Raw genomic sequence first — 16,435 nt, forward strand, 5'->3', positions numbered from 1 at the left:
CCATCTATCACCATCTACCTCCATATGTCTCCATCTATCACCATCTACCTCCATTTGTCTCCATCTGTTTCAATCTGTCCCATTCTATCTCGATCTGTCTCAATCTGTCCTAATCTATCCCCATATGTCTCCATCTATCTCCATATGTCACCATCTATCCCCATATGTCTCCATCTATCTCGATCTGTCTCCATCTGTCCTCATCTATCCCCATATGTCTCCATCTATCTCGATCTGTCTCCATCTGTCCTCATCTATCCCCATATGTCTCCATCTGTCTCCATCTGTCCTCATCTATCCCCATCTGTCTCCATCTGTCTCCATCTGTCTCCATCTATCTCCATCTGTCTCCATCTGTCCTCATCTATCCCCATATGTCTCCATCTGTCTCCATCTGTCCTCATCTATCCCCATATGTCTCCATCTGTCTCCATCTGTCCTCATCTATCCCTATATGTCTCCATCTGTCTCCATATGTCTCCATCTATCTCGATCTGTCTCCATCTGTCCTCATCTATCCCCATATGTCTCCATCTGTCTCCATCTGTCCTCATCTATCCCCATATGTCTCCATCTGTCCTCATCTATCTCCATCTATCCCCATCTATCTCCATCTATCTCCATCTATCCCCATCTATCTCCATCTATCCCCATCTATCCCCATCTATCTCCATCTGTCTCCATCTGTCCTCATCTATCCCCATATGTCTCCATCTGTCCTCATCTATCTCCATCTATCCCCATCTATCTCCATCCGTCTCCATCTATCCCCATCTATCTCCATCTATCCCCATCTATCCCCATCTATCTCGATCTGTCTCCATCTGTCCTCATCTATCCCCATATGTCTCCATATGTCTCCATCTGTCCTCATCTTTCTCCATCTATCCCCATCTATCTCCATCTATCCCCATATGTCTCCATCTGTCCTCATCTATCTCCATCTATCTCCATCTATCCCCATCTATCTCCATCTATCTCCATATGTCTCCATCTATCCCCATCTATCCCCATCTATCTCCATCTATCTCCATCTGTCTCCATTTGTCCTCATCTATCCCCATCTATCTCATCTATCCCCATCTATCCCATCTAGCTCCCCTCTATCCCCATCTATTCTCATCTATCCCATCTATCCCATCTATCTCCCATATGTCCTTCATCTATCCCCATATCCGATCTACCCGATTTATCCCAGATGTAGAATATTCATTATCCATAGTCCCCATCTATCCCCATCTATTCTCCACTTTATCTCCATCTATCTCCATATGTCTCCATCTATCCCATATGTCTCCATCTATCCCACATCTATCTCCATCCGTCTCTAATAATCCGAAAATGAAAATAACTCCTGTCGTTTCCCAGCAGTGCCGCGTCACAATAAGACCAGAAAGAGAAAGGGGAAGGGCCAGAAAGGAAAAAAGTGAATCCAGGAAAGAGGAAGAACAAGAACAGCAGTAAAAGTACCACGACCTTCAACCCTGAACACACGTCAGGACACACGTTGGAGTTCACGGCCGAGCACACACAGCAGACGTCAGGACGTGTTACAGAGGACCCTTGTAACTCCTCCCATCAGGCATATTGTATCCATGGAAACTGCAAGTACATGGCAGACCTGAGGGAGCCAGTGTGTGTGTGAGTACAACACAAGTCTCTTTTAGTACTTGTGTGTGTGTGGTGTGTTGTGTGTGTGTGTGTGTGTGTGTGTGTGTGTGTGTGTGGTGTGTGTGTGTGTGTGTGTGTGTGTGTGTGTGTGTGGTGATGTGTGTGTGTGTGTGTGCTGATGGATGGAAAGGAACGATTGGATAGATAGACCGATTGATTCATTAATTGTCTGACTAACTGTTTGGTTGACTAACTGACTGATTGTGTTTTGATTTATTGATTGATATATTAGTTGATTGATTCATTGATTAATCCTCTCCCCTGCAGCTGTGAAGGAAGGGTTACGATGGTGAGCGCTGTGGCATCCTGCTCCTACCTACGAGGACGGATGAAGAGGAGGGAAGAAGCATCGCTGAGGTGGTTCAGACTGTCCTGGTCATCATAGCATGTGGTCCTCTCCAGCATCAGCTGCCTCGCCATACTGCTCATGACTGAGACACGGTGAGTATAGACCTAATACAACTACACTAATAAACATACACAACTGAATACAACCATAACACAATGAATACAACCATACACAACATGAATACACCATAACACACATCCATAACACACCATAACACAACATATAAAACATAACACAGAACGTTAATAAAACCATAACACAGCCATAACACACCATAACACAACATTAATACAACGCAATAACACAACCATAACACGCCATGAAACACGCATTAATATAACCATAACAACACCATAACCATAAACAACGTTAATACACACCATAACAGCATAAACAACACATCCATAACACATCATAACACATCCATAACACAGCCATAACACAACTAACAAACCAAACACACCATCACATCACAAGTTAATTAAACCATAACACAGCATCAACAAACCATAACACAACCATAACACAGATAACACTAAACGTTAATAAAACCATAAACACGCACATCAAACACAGCTATAACACAACGTTAATAAAACCATAACACGACCATAACACAGCCCCAAATAAACACAACAGTTAATTAAAAACATAACACAGCCATTAACACAGCCATGACACAGCCATAACACAGCTATAACAAAACACAACGTTTAACTAAAGACCATAACACAACACATATAAACACATCCATCAAAACAACCATAACACAGCCATAACACAACCATAACACAACGTTAATAAAACCATAACACGCCATAACACAACCATAACAACATTAATACAACCATAAACACAGAAATAACACATCCATAACACAACATAACACAACGTTAATAAACCATAACACAACCATAACACACCATGACACAACGTTAATAAAACCATAACACAACATAACACAGCCATGACACAGCCCATAACACAGCGTTAATAAAACCATAACACAGCCATTGTAACGGATGTGAAATGGCTAGCTAGTTTAGCGGGTACGCGCGCTAGTAGCGTTTCAATCAGTTACGTCACTTGCTCTGAAACGTATTAGTAGTGTTACCCCTTGCTCTGCAAGGGCCGCGGCTTTTGTGGAGCGATGGGTAACGACGCTTCGTGGGTGACTGTTGTCGATGTGTGCAGAGGGTCCCGGTTCGCGCCGGGTCGGGGCGAGGGGACGTACTAAAGTTATGACTGTTAACATTGGTGCCGTGACCCGGATCACTGGTTGCTGCGGAAAAGGAGGAGGTTGAAAGGGGGGTGAGTGTAACGGATGTGAAATGGCTAGCTAGTTAGCGGGTACGCGCTAGTAGCGTTTCAATCAGTTACGTCACTTGCCTCTGAAACGTATTAGTAGTGTTACCCCTTCTCTGCAAGGGCCGCGGCTTTTGTGGAGCGATGGGTAACGACGCTTCGTGGGTGACTGTTGTCGATGTGTGCAGAGGGTCCCTGGTTCGCCGCCCGGGTCGGGGGCGAAGGGGACGTTACACAGTTATCACTGTTACACCATAACACAACATTAATACAACCATAACACAGCCATAACACAGCCATGACACAACCATAACACAGCGTTAATAAAACCATAACACAGCCATAACACAACATTAATACAACCATAACACAGCCATAACACAACCATAACACAGCGTTAATAAAAACCATAACACAACCATAACACATCCATAACACAACGTTAATAAAACCATAACACAACCATAACACAACGTTAATAAAACCATAACACAACCATAACACAATATTAACACAATATTAACACAACAATAACACAACCATAACACAACTCAAACATACACACAACAAGCAAGGAAACCTTCCCTTTCATCATATACAGATCTCTGATAGAGCTGGTGGAATGAACTCCAGTGATTTTCTTTTTAAAAGGAAATGGCAGACAGGGTGGCGTGAGTGGAGAAACAGAAGAGTCATTGTCTTGTTCTTTTAAGTTTTGATGTTGAATCTCTGCCTGACAAAATGATGTTAGGATATATCAGCTATCCCGTACGAGCCGAATACATTACGTTGTTACAGGTGTCAAGCTTATGGGCATGTGGAAGCAGTGTATATAGGAAGGTGGTTCCTGGGTATGAGAAGTGTACAGAAGAACATGAGACAAAGGAATGTATTTATTTTTTTATTTTTCCTTTATTTACCTCGAAAAGTCAGTTAAGAACAAATTCTTATTTTCAATGACAGCCTAGGAACTGCCTTGTTCAGGGGCAGAACGACAGATTGTTACCTTGTCAGCTCAGGGATTTGATCTTGCAACCTTTCAGTTACTAGTCCAATGCTATAACCACTAGGCCACCTGCCAACCCAGATGTGTAGTGTTTGGGCTAGAAGCGATATGTGTTAATTGTAGGGGTGCCCATGGGGCTGGGGATCAGAAGAATCCGGTGCGAGAGAGAGACACGTTGAGGTTACCGGGGTTAGAGTAGAACAGAGGGTGTCGTATTCTGAGGCAGTGAAGAAAGTAGAGGAAGATTGGTCAAGACAGGGAGGGATCCTGAGAGGAGTGGTGTGACTAATAGATCTCTATCAGTACAGAGGGATTTTTTTCGGCGTTCATAGCAATGGTGAGTAACTGTACTGCGGGGATGGAACGTAAAAGTCGCAGAAAATAGAGGTTGTGGTGGCAGCCGCTGAGAAATATTTGGGTGTACGAGATTTTGACGTCAGAAGAGTTACAGGGTGTGTTGAGTGAATATGTCTCGTCCCGTCCTTTCAGGATGTTGGCCTGAGGTAGGACTCGATAGGTTTAAATAGTGGAGTAGGGTGGTGTGTTTTTAATGAGTGTAGGGTTAGATGGCAGGGTATTTGTTGATTAATTTGACTTTTTTTCAAGCAAAGTATAAGGTAGTTATACTTCAGTCTAGTTGGTGGCAGTAATGCCACATTTATTGGATGCCAACTGCCGTTAAACCTCATCGAAGAAGTCTTCCCTTGTTAGTAGTAGCAAGCTGATAGCCTGGATAGCTGCCTTTAGCCTGGTTAAAAACATAGCAAACTGCCAGCCTGGATAGCTGCCTTAGGCCTGGTTAAAAACATAGCTAGCTGATAGCCTGGATAGCTGCCTTTTAGCCTGGGTAAAAACATAGCTAGCTGACAGCCTGGATAGCTGCCTTTAGCCTGGTTTAAAACATAGCTAGCTGACAGCCTGGATAGCTGCCTTTAGCCTGGTTAAAAAACATAGCTAGCTGACAGCCTGGATAGCTGCCTTTAGCCTGGTTAAAAACATAGCTAGCTGACAGCCTGGATAGCTGCCTTAGCCTGGTTAAAACATAGCTAGCTGACAGCCTGGATAGGTGCCTTTAGCCTGGTTAAAAACATAGCAAGCTGATAGCCTGGATAGCTGCCTTTAGCCTGGTTAAAAACATAGCTAGCTGACAGCCTGGATAGCTGCCTTTAAGCCTGGTTAAAAACATAGCTAGCTGACCGCCTGGATAGCTGCCTTTAGCCTGGTTAAAAACATAGCTAGCTGATAGCCTGGATAGCTGCCTTTAGCCTGGTTAAAAACATAGCTAGCTGACAGCCTGGATAGCTGCCTTTAGCCTGGTTAAAAACATAGCTAGCTGACAGCCTGGATAGCTGCCTTTAGCGGTGTAAAAACATAGCTAGCTGACAGCCTGGATAGCTGCCTTTAGCCTGGTTAAAAACATAGCAAACTAACAGCCTGGATAGCTGCCTTTAGCCTGGTTAAAAACATAGCTAGCTGACAGCCTGGATAGCTGCCTTTAGCCTGGTTAAAAACATAGCTAGCTGACAGCCTGGATAGCTGCCTTTAGCCTGGGTTAAAAACATAGCAAGCTGATAGCCTGGATAGCTGCCTTTAGCCTGGTTAAAAACATAGCAAGCTGATAGCCTGGATAGCTGCCTTAGCCTGGTTAAAAACATAGCTAGCTGACAGCCTGGATAGCTGCCTTTAGCCTGGTTAAAAACTAGCAAACTGCCAAGCCTGGATAGCTGTCTTTAGGCTGGTTAAAAACATAGCTAGCTGACAGCCTTGGATAGCTGCCTTTAGCCTGGTTAAAAACATAGCTAGCTGACAGCCTGGATAGCTGCCTTTAGCCTGGTTAAAAACATAGCTAGCTGACAGCCTGGATAGCTGCCTTTAGCCTGGTTAAAAACATAGCAGCTGATCGCCTGGATAGCTGCCTTTAGCCTGGTTAAAAACATAGCTAGCTGACAGCCTGGATAGCTGCCTTTAGCCTGGTTAAAACATAGCTAGCTGACAGCCTGGATAGCTGCCTTTAGCCTGGTTAAAAACATAGCTAGCTGATAGCCTGGATAGCTGCCTTTAGCCTGGTTAAAAACATAGCTAGCTGACAGCCTGGATAGCTGCCTTTAGCCTGGTTAAAACATAGCTAGCTGACAGCCTGGATAGCTGCCTTTAGCCTGGTTTAAAAACATAGCTAGCTGACAGCCTGGATAGCTGCCTTTAGGCTGGTTAAAAACATAGCAAACTAACAGCCTGGATAGCTGCCTTTAGCCTGGTTAAAAACATAGCAAGCTGATAGCCTGGATAGCTGCCTTTAGCCTGGTTTATAAACATAGCTAGCTGACAGCCTGGATAGCTGCCTTTAGCCTGGTTAAAAACATAGCTAGCTGACAGCCTGGGAGCTGCCTTTAGCCTGGTTAAAAACATAGCTAGCTGACAGCTGGATAGCTGCCTTTAGCCTGGTTAAAAACATAGCAAACTGCCAGCCTGGATAGCTGCCTTGAGCCTGGTTAAAAACATAGCTAGCTGACAGCCTGGATAGCTGCCTTTAGCCTGGTTAAAAACATAGCTAGCTGACAGCCTGGATAGCTGCCTTTAGCCTGGTTAAAAACATAGCTAGCTGACAGCCTGGATAGCTGCCTTTAGCCTGGTTAAAACATAGCAAGCTGATAGCCTGGATAGCTGCCTTTAGCCTGGTTAAAAACATAGCTAGCTGATAGCCTGGATAGCTGCCTTTAGCCTGGTTAAAAACATAGCTAGCTGATAGCCTGGATAGCTGCCTTTAGCCTGGTTAAAAACATAGCTAGCTGATAGCCTGGATAGCTGCCTTTAGCCTGGTTAAAAACAATAGCTAGCTGACAGCCTGGATAGCTGCCTTTAGCCTGGTTAAAAACATAGCTAGCTGACAGCCTGGATAGCTGCCTTTAGCCTGGTTAAAAACATAGCTAGCTGACAGCCTGGATAGCTGCCTTTAGCCTAGTTAAAAACATAGCTAGCTGATAGCCTGGATAGCTGCCTTTAGGCTGGTTAAAAACATAGCTAGCTGATAGCCTGGATAGCTGCCTTTAGCCTGGTTAAAAACATAGCTAGCTGATAGCCTGGATAGCTGCCTTTAGCCTGGTTAAAAAACATAGCTAGCTGACAGCCTGGATAGCTGCCTTTAGCCTGGTTAAAAACATAGCTAGCTGATAGCCTGGATAGCTTGCCTTTAGCCTGGTTAAAAACATAGCTACCTGATAGCCTGGATAGCTGCCTTAGCCTGGTTAAAAACATAGCTAGCTGATAGCCGTGGATAGCTGCCTTTAGCCTGGGTAAAAACCATAACCATCAACCATAACACAACATTTACACAATGTTAACACAACACGAATACGACCATAACACACCTTTAACACAATGTTAACACAACACGAATACGACCATAACACACCTTTAACACAATGTTAACACAACACGAATTACAACACACCTTTAACACAATTGGTAATGACACGAACACTCCAAAACGCCCCTTAACTCAACGTAACGCATCATTATAACCCCTGCACACACAACCCCAACAAACCCTTACACACCCCCTCGCATCACGCTGACATACCTTGATATTGCTCATGACTATATATCAGGCAATACCTTTTATAACTATAAGAAATCATATATTTACTTGGACATAGCCTGATTGAACACAAAGGTAGACTCCAGCACACACACACACACACACACACCACACACACACACACACACACACACACACACACACACACACACACACACCAACACACACACACACACAGGTCTACACACAAACACTCCACACCTTATATCAGTAACCCCGTTATGTAATTTACTAGAAAACGTCTAAATGAGGGACAAAGTCAACAGTCCAAGTCAGAGCAGATATAATACATGGGCCTGGGATTCCTCATAAATGGCCTGCAGTTTGTACTGTTCAGATAGCAGAGAGCAGCTGGTCTTGGTTCAGATAGCAGAGAGCAGTGGTCTGGTTCCGACAGGAGAGGAGCAGTGGTCTGGTTCAGATAGCAGTGGTCTGGTTCAGACAGCAGTGGTCTGGTTCAGACAGCAGTGGTCTGGTTCAGACAGCAGTGGTCTGGTTCAGATAGCAGAGAGCAGTGGTCTGGTTCAGACAGGAGAGGAGCAGTGGTCTGGTTCAGACAGCAGTGGCCTGGTTCAACGGCAGTGGTCTGGTTTCAGACAGCAGTGGTCTGGTTCAGACACAGTGGTCTGGTTCAGATAGCAGAGAGCAGTGGTCTGGTTCAGACAGCAGTGGTCTGGTTCAGATAGCAGTGGTTGGTTCAGACAGCAGTGGTCTGGTTCAGGACAGCAGTGGTCTGGTTCAGACAGCAGTGGTCTGGTTCAGACAGGAGGTGGTCTGGTTCAGACAGGAGAGGAGCAGTGGTCTGGTTCAGATAGCAGAGAGCAGTGGTCTGGTTCAGACAGCAGTGGTCTGGTTCAGATAGCAGTGGTCTGGTTCAGACAGGAGAGGAGCAGTGGTCTGGTTCAGACAGGAGAGGTGCAGTGGTCTGGTTCAGACAGGAGAGGAGCAGTGGTCTGGTTCAGACAGGAGAGGGCAGTGGTCTGGTGTCAGATAGCAGAGAGCAGGGTCTGTTCAGATAGCAGAGAGCATGGTCTGGTTCAGACAGGAGAGGGGCGTGGTCTGGTTCAGACAGGAGAGGAGCAGTGGTCTCGGTTCAGATAGCAGTGGTCTGGTTCAGACAGGAGAGGAGCAGGTGGTCTGGTTCAGATAGCAGTGGTCTGGTTCAGACGGAGAGGAGCAGTGGTCTGGTTCAGATAGCAGTGGTCTGGTTCAGACAGGAGAGGAGCAGTGGTCTGGTTCAGATCAGCAGTGGTCTGGTCAGACAGGAGAGAGCAGTGGTCTGGTTCAGACAGGAGAGGGGCAGTGGTCTGGTTAGACAGGAGAGAGCAGTGGTCTGGTTCAGACAGCAGAGAGCAGTGGTCTGGTCAGACAGGAGAGGGGCAGTGGTTGGTTCAGACAGGAGAGGGGCAGTGGTCTGGTTCAGACAGGAGAGGAGCAGTGGTCTGGTTCAGACAGGAGAGGAGCAGTGGTCTGGTTCAGAGCAGGAAGGAGCAGTGGTCTGGTTCAGACAGGAGAGGAGCAGTGGTCTGGTTCAGACAGGAGAGGAGCAGTGGTCTGGTTCAGACAGGAGAGGAGCAGTGGTCTGGTTCAGATAGCAGTGGTCTGGTTCAGACAGGGGAGGGGCAGTGGTCTGGTTCAGACAGGAGAGGAGCGTGGTCTGGTTCAGACAGGAGAGGGCAGTGGTCTGGTTCAGACAGGAGAGGAGCAGTGGTCTGGTTCAGACAGGAGGGGAGCAGTGGTCTGGTTCAGATAGGAGAGGGGCAGTGGTCTGGTTCAGACAGGAGAGGAGCAGTGGTCTGGTTCAGACAGGAGAGGAGCAGTGGTCTGGTTCAGATAGCAGTGGTCTGGTTCAGACAGGAGAGGAGCAGTGTCTGGTTCAGATAGCAGTGGTCTGGTTCAGACAGGAGAGGAGCAGTGGTCTGGTTCAGATAGCAGTGGTTTGGTTCAGACAGGGGAGGGGCAGTGGTCTGGTTCAGACAGGAGAGGAGCAGTGGTCTGTTCAGACAGGAGAGGAGCAGTGGTCTGGTTCAGACAGGAGAGGAGCAGTGGTCTGTTCAGATAGCATGGTCTGGTTCAGACAGGAGAGGGGAGTGGTCTGCGTTCAGACAGAGAGGAGCAGTGGTCTGGTTCAGATAGCAGTGGTCTGGTTCAGACAGGAGAGGAGCAGTGGTCTGGTTCAGACAGGAGAGGAGCAGTGGTCTGGTTCAGATAGCAGTGGTCTGGTTCAGACAGGAGAGGAGCAGTGGTCTGGTTCAGACAGGAGAGGAGCAGTGGTCTGGTTCAGACAGGAGAGGGGCAGTGGTCTGGTTCAGACAGGAGAGGGGCAGTGTCTGTTCAGACAGGAGAGGGGCAGTGGTCTGGTTCAGACAGGAGAGGGCAGTGGTCTGGTTCAGACAGGAGAGGAGCAGTGGTCTGGTTCAGACAGGAGAGAGGCAGTGGTCTGGTTCAGACAGGAGAGGGGCAGTGGGTCTGGTTCAGACAGAAGAGGAGCAGTGGTCTGGTTCAGACAGGAGAGAGGCAGTGGTTCTGGTTCAGACAGGAGAGAGGCAGTGGTCTGGTTCAGACAGGGAGAGAGGCAGTGGTCTGGTTCAGTAGCAGTGGTCTGGTTCAGACAGGAGAGAGCAGTGGTCTGGTTCAGACAGGAGGAGGGGCAGTTAGCATCTGCGTTCAGACAGGAGAGGAGCAGTGGTCTGGTTCAGACAGGAGAGGGGCAGGTGGTCTGGTTCAACAGGAAGGAGCAGTGGTTGGTTCAGATAGCAGTGGTCTGGTTCAGGACAGGAGAGGGCAGTCGTCTGGTTCAGACAGGAGAGGAGCAGTGGTCTGGTTCAGACAGGAGAGGAGCAGTGGTCTGGTTCAGACAGGAGAGGGGCAGTGGTCTGGTTCAGACAGGAGAGGGGCAGTGGTCTGGTCACATACTGGGTAAACTTATACATTATACAGTACTGCTTGCTCTGATTAAATGACTTGTGCCTGACAAATGCTCTGGTTGTAGTTCATATTTTAAAGTTATATTTTTAATGACTGGTATTCTGTTATCGACTGTGATATTCAATCAAACTTAACACATTTGACACGGTGTGTTTATCAAAACTATAAATCAATTTGTTTGTTTGCTCTGATTATTGCCGTGGCAATGAGGAGCAAGCGCTATATCGTCCACAAGGTTACCTGAGACTAATTAGTCTGACGATGCTGCTAACAACATGATTGATAGCAGAGCCGTACACAGTTCAATCGAGTACAGGCTTAACTTAACGACAATAGAGACATGAGTACAATCTGTAATTTTATTGCATCGTTTGGGGTAGGCCTTGTCTCTCAGGAATTTTGCCACAAGGTTTGAGTTGACATACACTACATGACAAAAAGTATGTGGACACCTGCTCGTCAAACATCTCATTCCAAAATCATGGGCATTAATATGGAGTTGGTCCACCCTTTTTCTGCTATAACAGCCTCCACTCTTCTGGGAAGGCTTTCCACTAGATGTTGGAACATTGTTGCAGGGATTTTCCTCCATTCAGCCACAAGAGCATTAGTGAGGTCGGGCACTGATGTTGGGGCGATTAGGCATGGCTCACAGTCGACATTCCAATTCATCCCAAAGATGTTCGATGGAGCTGAGGTCAGGGCTCTGTGCAGGCCAGTCAAGTTCTAACACACTGATCTCGACAAACCACTTAGTGCATTGGGGCATTGTCATGCTGAAACAGGAAAGGGCGTTCCCCAAACTGTTGCCAAAAAGTTGGAAGCACAGAATTGTCTAGAATGTCATTGTATGCTGTAGCATTAAGATTTCCCTTCACTGAAACTAAGGGTTCTAGCCCAAACCATGAAAAACAGACCCAGAACATTATTCCTCCTCCACGAAACTTTACAGTTGGCACTATGCATTGAGGCAGGTAGCGTTCTCCTGGCATCCGCCAAACCCAGATTCATCTGTCAGACAGCCAAATGGTGAAGCGTGATTCATCACTCCAGAGAACGCATTTCCACTGCTCCAGAGTCCAATGGCAGCGAGCTTTACACCACTCCAGCTGACGCTTGGCATTGCTCATTGTGATCTTAGGCTTGTGTGCGGCTGCTTGGCCATGGAAACCCATTTCATGAAGCTCTCAACAAACAGTTATTGTGCTGAAGTTGCTTTCGGAGGCAGTTTGGAACTCGCTAGTGAGTGTTGCAACCAAGGACACTCGGCGGTCCCAATCTGTGAGCTTGTGTGGCCTACCACTTCACGGGTGAGCCGTTGTTTCTCCTAAACGTTTCCACTTCACAATAACAGCACTTACAGTTGACAAGGGCAGCTCTAGCAGGGCAAAAATTTGACAAACTGACTTGTTGGAAAGGTGGCATTCTATGAAAGTGCCACGTTGAAAGTCACTGAGCTCTTCAGTAAGGCAATTCTACTGCCAATGTTTGTCTATGGAGATTGCATGGCTGTGTGCTCGATTTTATACACCTGTCAGCAACGGGTGTGGTTGAATAAAAAAAAAAAATGTATTTAACCGTTATTTAACTAGGCAAGTCAGTTAAGAACAAATTCTTATTTAAAATGATGGCCTACCGGGGAACAAACCTTAATTTGAACAGGTGTCCACATACTTTTGTACATATAGTGTATACACATCAACCCCCCAAATTAAATTGCATGAAATACCCAGCAGCATAGATACCTGCTATACTGATGAGGTAACATTATAGACACTACATAGATAACTGCTATGTGATGAGGTAACATTAGGCTGATGAGGTTAACATTATGCTGATGAGGTAACAGTATGCTATAGAGGTAGGTTATGTGATGAGTAAGTGTATGCTGATGAAGGTAACATTATGCTGATGAGGTAGCATTATGCTGATGAGGTAATTATATAGACACTACCATAGATACCGTGTTATGCTGATGAGGGTACGATTAACTGATGAGGTAACCTTATAGACACTACCATAGATACTTGCCATGCTGATGAGGTAAATTATGGCTGATGAAGGTAACATTATAGACACTACCATAGATACCTGCTATGCTGATGAGGTAACATTATAGACACTGACCATAGATAATTGCTATGTGATTGGACGGAGTAACATTATAGACACTACCAATAGATAATGCTATGCTGATGAGGTAACTTATAGACAATACCATAGATACCTGCTATGCTGATGAGGTAAATTATGCTGATGAGGGTAACATTATAGACACTACCATAGATACTGTATGCTGATGAGGTAACATTATAGACACTACCATAGATAACTGCTATGCTGATGAGGTAACATTATAGACAACTACCATGATAACTGCTATGCTGTGAGGTAGACATTAGGCTGATGAGGTAACATTAGGCTTGATGAGGTACACAGTATGCTGAATGAGGTAAGTTTGGCTGGATGAGGTTCCAATTATAGACACTACCATCGATAACTGTTGCTGATGAGGTACATTTGACATACATAGATAATGCTATGCTGATGAGGTTAACATTAGGTCCTGCTGAAGGTAACATTAGTTGATTGAGGGTTACATTATGCTGAGTGAGGTTAAGTATGCTGATGGGGTAACGTTATGCTGATGAGGTAAACTTAGGCTGATGAGGTAACATTATGCTGATGAGGTAAGTTATGCTGATGAAGGTACGTTATGCTGGATGAAGGTACGGTTATGCTGATGAGGGTAAAGTTATGCTGATGAGGTAACATTATGCCTGATGAGGTAACATTTATGCTGATGATTTGAGATAGGAAGTGATGTGAATTATATGAGTTTCTAGATGATAAAAGTGACAATTCATTCAAGACAGCTTTTAATGATTGATTTCAATATCTACGTTTATGTGTTACCTCAACATAATTTGTTTGACAATGTTGCTAAAGACATGAGTTGATTGCAGAGCATTTACAAGTAGAACTGATTTTATTAGACAAACACATACATATGTTAATGTAAGCTAACCTGAGTAAATAATAAGTCATGCTCATCTGATTTTACATTCAACTGTGTATGCTGGGAATAACTGACTCTAATCTGTAGTGAAAAAGCACTCCAGTTAGAGCTTGAATTTATCCTGATAGGATGATGTGATAAGTGGTAGTGGATGTGAAACAGCCCATGTTGGTGGATGGCAGGTTAGCTAAGTTGGTTAGAGTGTTGGGGCAGTAAGCAGCAGGTAGCCTAGTGGTTAGAGTGTGGAGCTAGTAACCAAGCAGGTAGCCCTAGTGGTTAGAGCGTTGGACTAGTAACCAGCAGGTAGCCTAGTGGTTAGAGTGTTGGACTAGTAACCAGCAGGTAGCCTAGTGGTTAGAGTGTTGGACTAGTAACTGAAAGGTTGTTGGCTTGAATTCCCAAGCTGACAAGGTAAAACTCTGTCGTTCTCCCCCTGAGCAACCCCCTGTTCTCCGGTAGACTGTCATTGTAAATAATAATTTGTTCTTAACTGACTTGCGTAGTTCAATAAAAACCATGGTGTGATTCACATTCCCTGAGATCTAAAACCAACTAAATGAAAGACTTGTCTCTTAACTTTGAATGCTGTTGTGCAATTCAAGCTCCATTTGTGGCAGAACGGATTGCACGCTATAGGAGTTAACTAACGTTCCCTCCCTCTCTCTGTGTGTCTGTCTGCCAGTTACAGGACTCATAAGAACTTCCTGGTTGCCTACCTGGCCTCCGGCAGTGAGAAGGAACAGCTCCAGAAAACCACACCCTGTGACATCACGGTGTGACCATCAGCAGGTAAGACACACAACAAACCAACAAACCAACAAACCAACAAACCGCATTCAGGCACACGCGCGCGCGTGTGTGTGTGTGTTTGCGTAGGTGGGTGGGAGTGTGAATTGCGTCACATGAGGTGTAAGAATGCAGTATTAGACTGCATTAGACTGGATTACTGGTGATGTCTCATAACCACACACACACACACACACACACACACACACACACACACACACACACACACACACACGCTCTTTCGGTCTCGCACACATGAATGTCTAAGTCACTGTAACCTCACACACATAAATCCCTTCAGTTTAACAAACTGGCCTTTCAGCATTCTCCTCATACCTGTCTGTTAAAACATGAATGAAAGGCTCCGTCTTTAGACTGGTACCTGGTCTCTGGACCATGATGTCCCAAAGCCTTCACATTCTTTACCCAGATTTTCCTGTCAGACTTGGATTGAACCTGGCGACCCTCAGGTTGCTGGTCCATCTCTCTAACCTCCTGGCTAACCTCCTGGCTAACACACCTCTCTATCCTCCTGGCTAACACACCTCTCTATCCTCCTGGCTAACACACCTCTCTATCCTCCTGGCTAACCTCCTGGCTAACATACCTGTCTAATCTGGGGGCTACATACATCTCTAATCTGTGAACTCCTGGCTCTACCTGTATAACCTCCTGGCTAACACACTCTCTATCCTCTGGCTAACACTCTCTAACTCTGGCTACATACTGTCTACTCCTGGCTAACATACTCTCTAACTCTGTCGAACCTCTGGCTAACATACCTGTCTAACCTCCTGACTAACCTCCTGGCTAACACACCTCTCTATCCTCCTGGCTAACACACCTCTCTATCCTCCTGGCTAACATACCTCTCTATCCTCCTGGCTAACCTCCTGGCTAACATACTTGTCTAACCTCCTGGAAGTCTTTATTACTGTCAATTGGTCAATTCAACAGCTAAATACTGACAATTTGCTCTCTTCTCTTACTCTAGAGAACTTAAAGGTCTGGAACCATAATTTAGAACCATGAGAACCGAGACAATCAGAGGAGAACCAGTGCCGACTCCTGCCCAGCGGAGTGATCGACTGAACGGACGCTACAACTCCAGACAGTAGAGCGTTCTGTAGAAGAACCAGCGTAGAACCGTCTTGAAGAACCAGCGTAGAACCGTCTTGAAGAACCAGCGTAGAACCATCTTGTTGTTTATTTATTTGATTTGACTTATTTATTGAGGACAGAGCTTTGTTTTGACTGGTTTTGTGTTAGATGTGATTGGACCGTGATGTTGAGCATACCGTCCAATCATTTCACTACTAAGTTATTGCTTATTTATTGCCATGCGTCTCCTAGGGAACAACAGAGAGATACAGCTATCGATAATCCTGGACATAGATGGAATCTATCGGTTCACTAATAAAGTCCTTCAGTGTTATAAGAAATGTCTTTATGTGTGTTTGTGTGTGCCTGCATGCGTGGGTGTATGTGGGTGAGTCCTGTACCCAAACACAGACACACAGTAAAGTGGCAGAGGGAGAGAGAGAGAATAACTCTGACAAAGGACCTCAGCAAATAGTTATAATATTGAATTCAAATTCAAATTCAAGCTGCTTTAATGGCATGATAATTCTCTCTCTTTGTCTCTCTCTGTGATGTCACAAAGGGATGGAATGCATTATTTATGACATCACCGAGGTAGGATTTTAAAATGGAATGGAACACTCCGAAGCATCCGATAGGTTCCGCAAACCATAGCATCACAGTTCTCATATATTC

At 45.4% G+C, this 16,435-nt stretch overlaps 1 pseudogene; it reads left to right on the forward strand.

Annotated features, from left to right (window-relative positions):
* The window catches only part of LOC112070979 (proheparin-binding EGF-like growth factor), a 19,981-nt pseudogene extending 3,876 nt beyond the window's left edge, over positions 1-16,105 (forward strand).
* Positions 16,106-16,435: the final 330 nt, after the last annotated feature.

This window comes from Salvelinus sp. IW2-2015, unplaced genomic scaffold, assembly GCF_002910315.2.
Source record: "Salvelinus sp. IW2-2015 unplaced genomic scaffold, ASM291031v2 Un_scaffold1481, whole genome shotgun sequence".
Lineage (NCBI taxonomy): Eukaryota > Metazoa > Chordata > Actinopteri > Salmoniformes > Salmonidae > Salvelinus > Salvelinus sp. IW2-2015.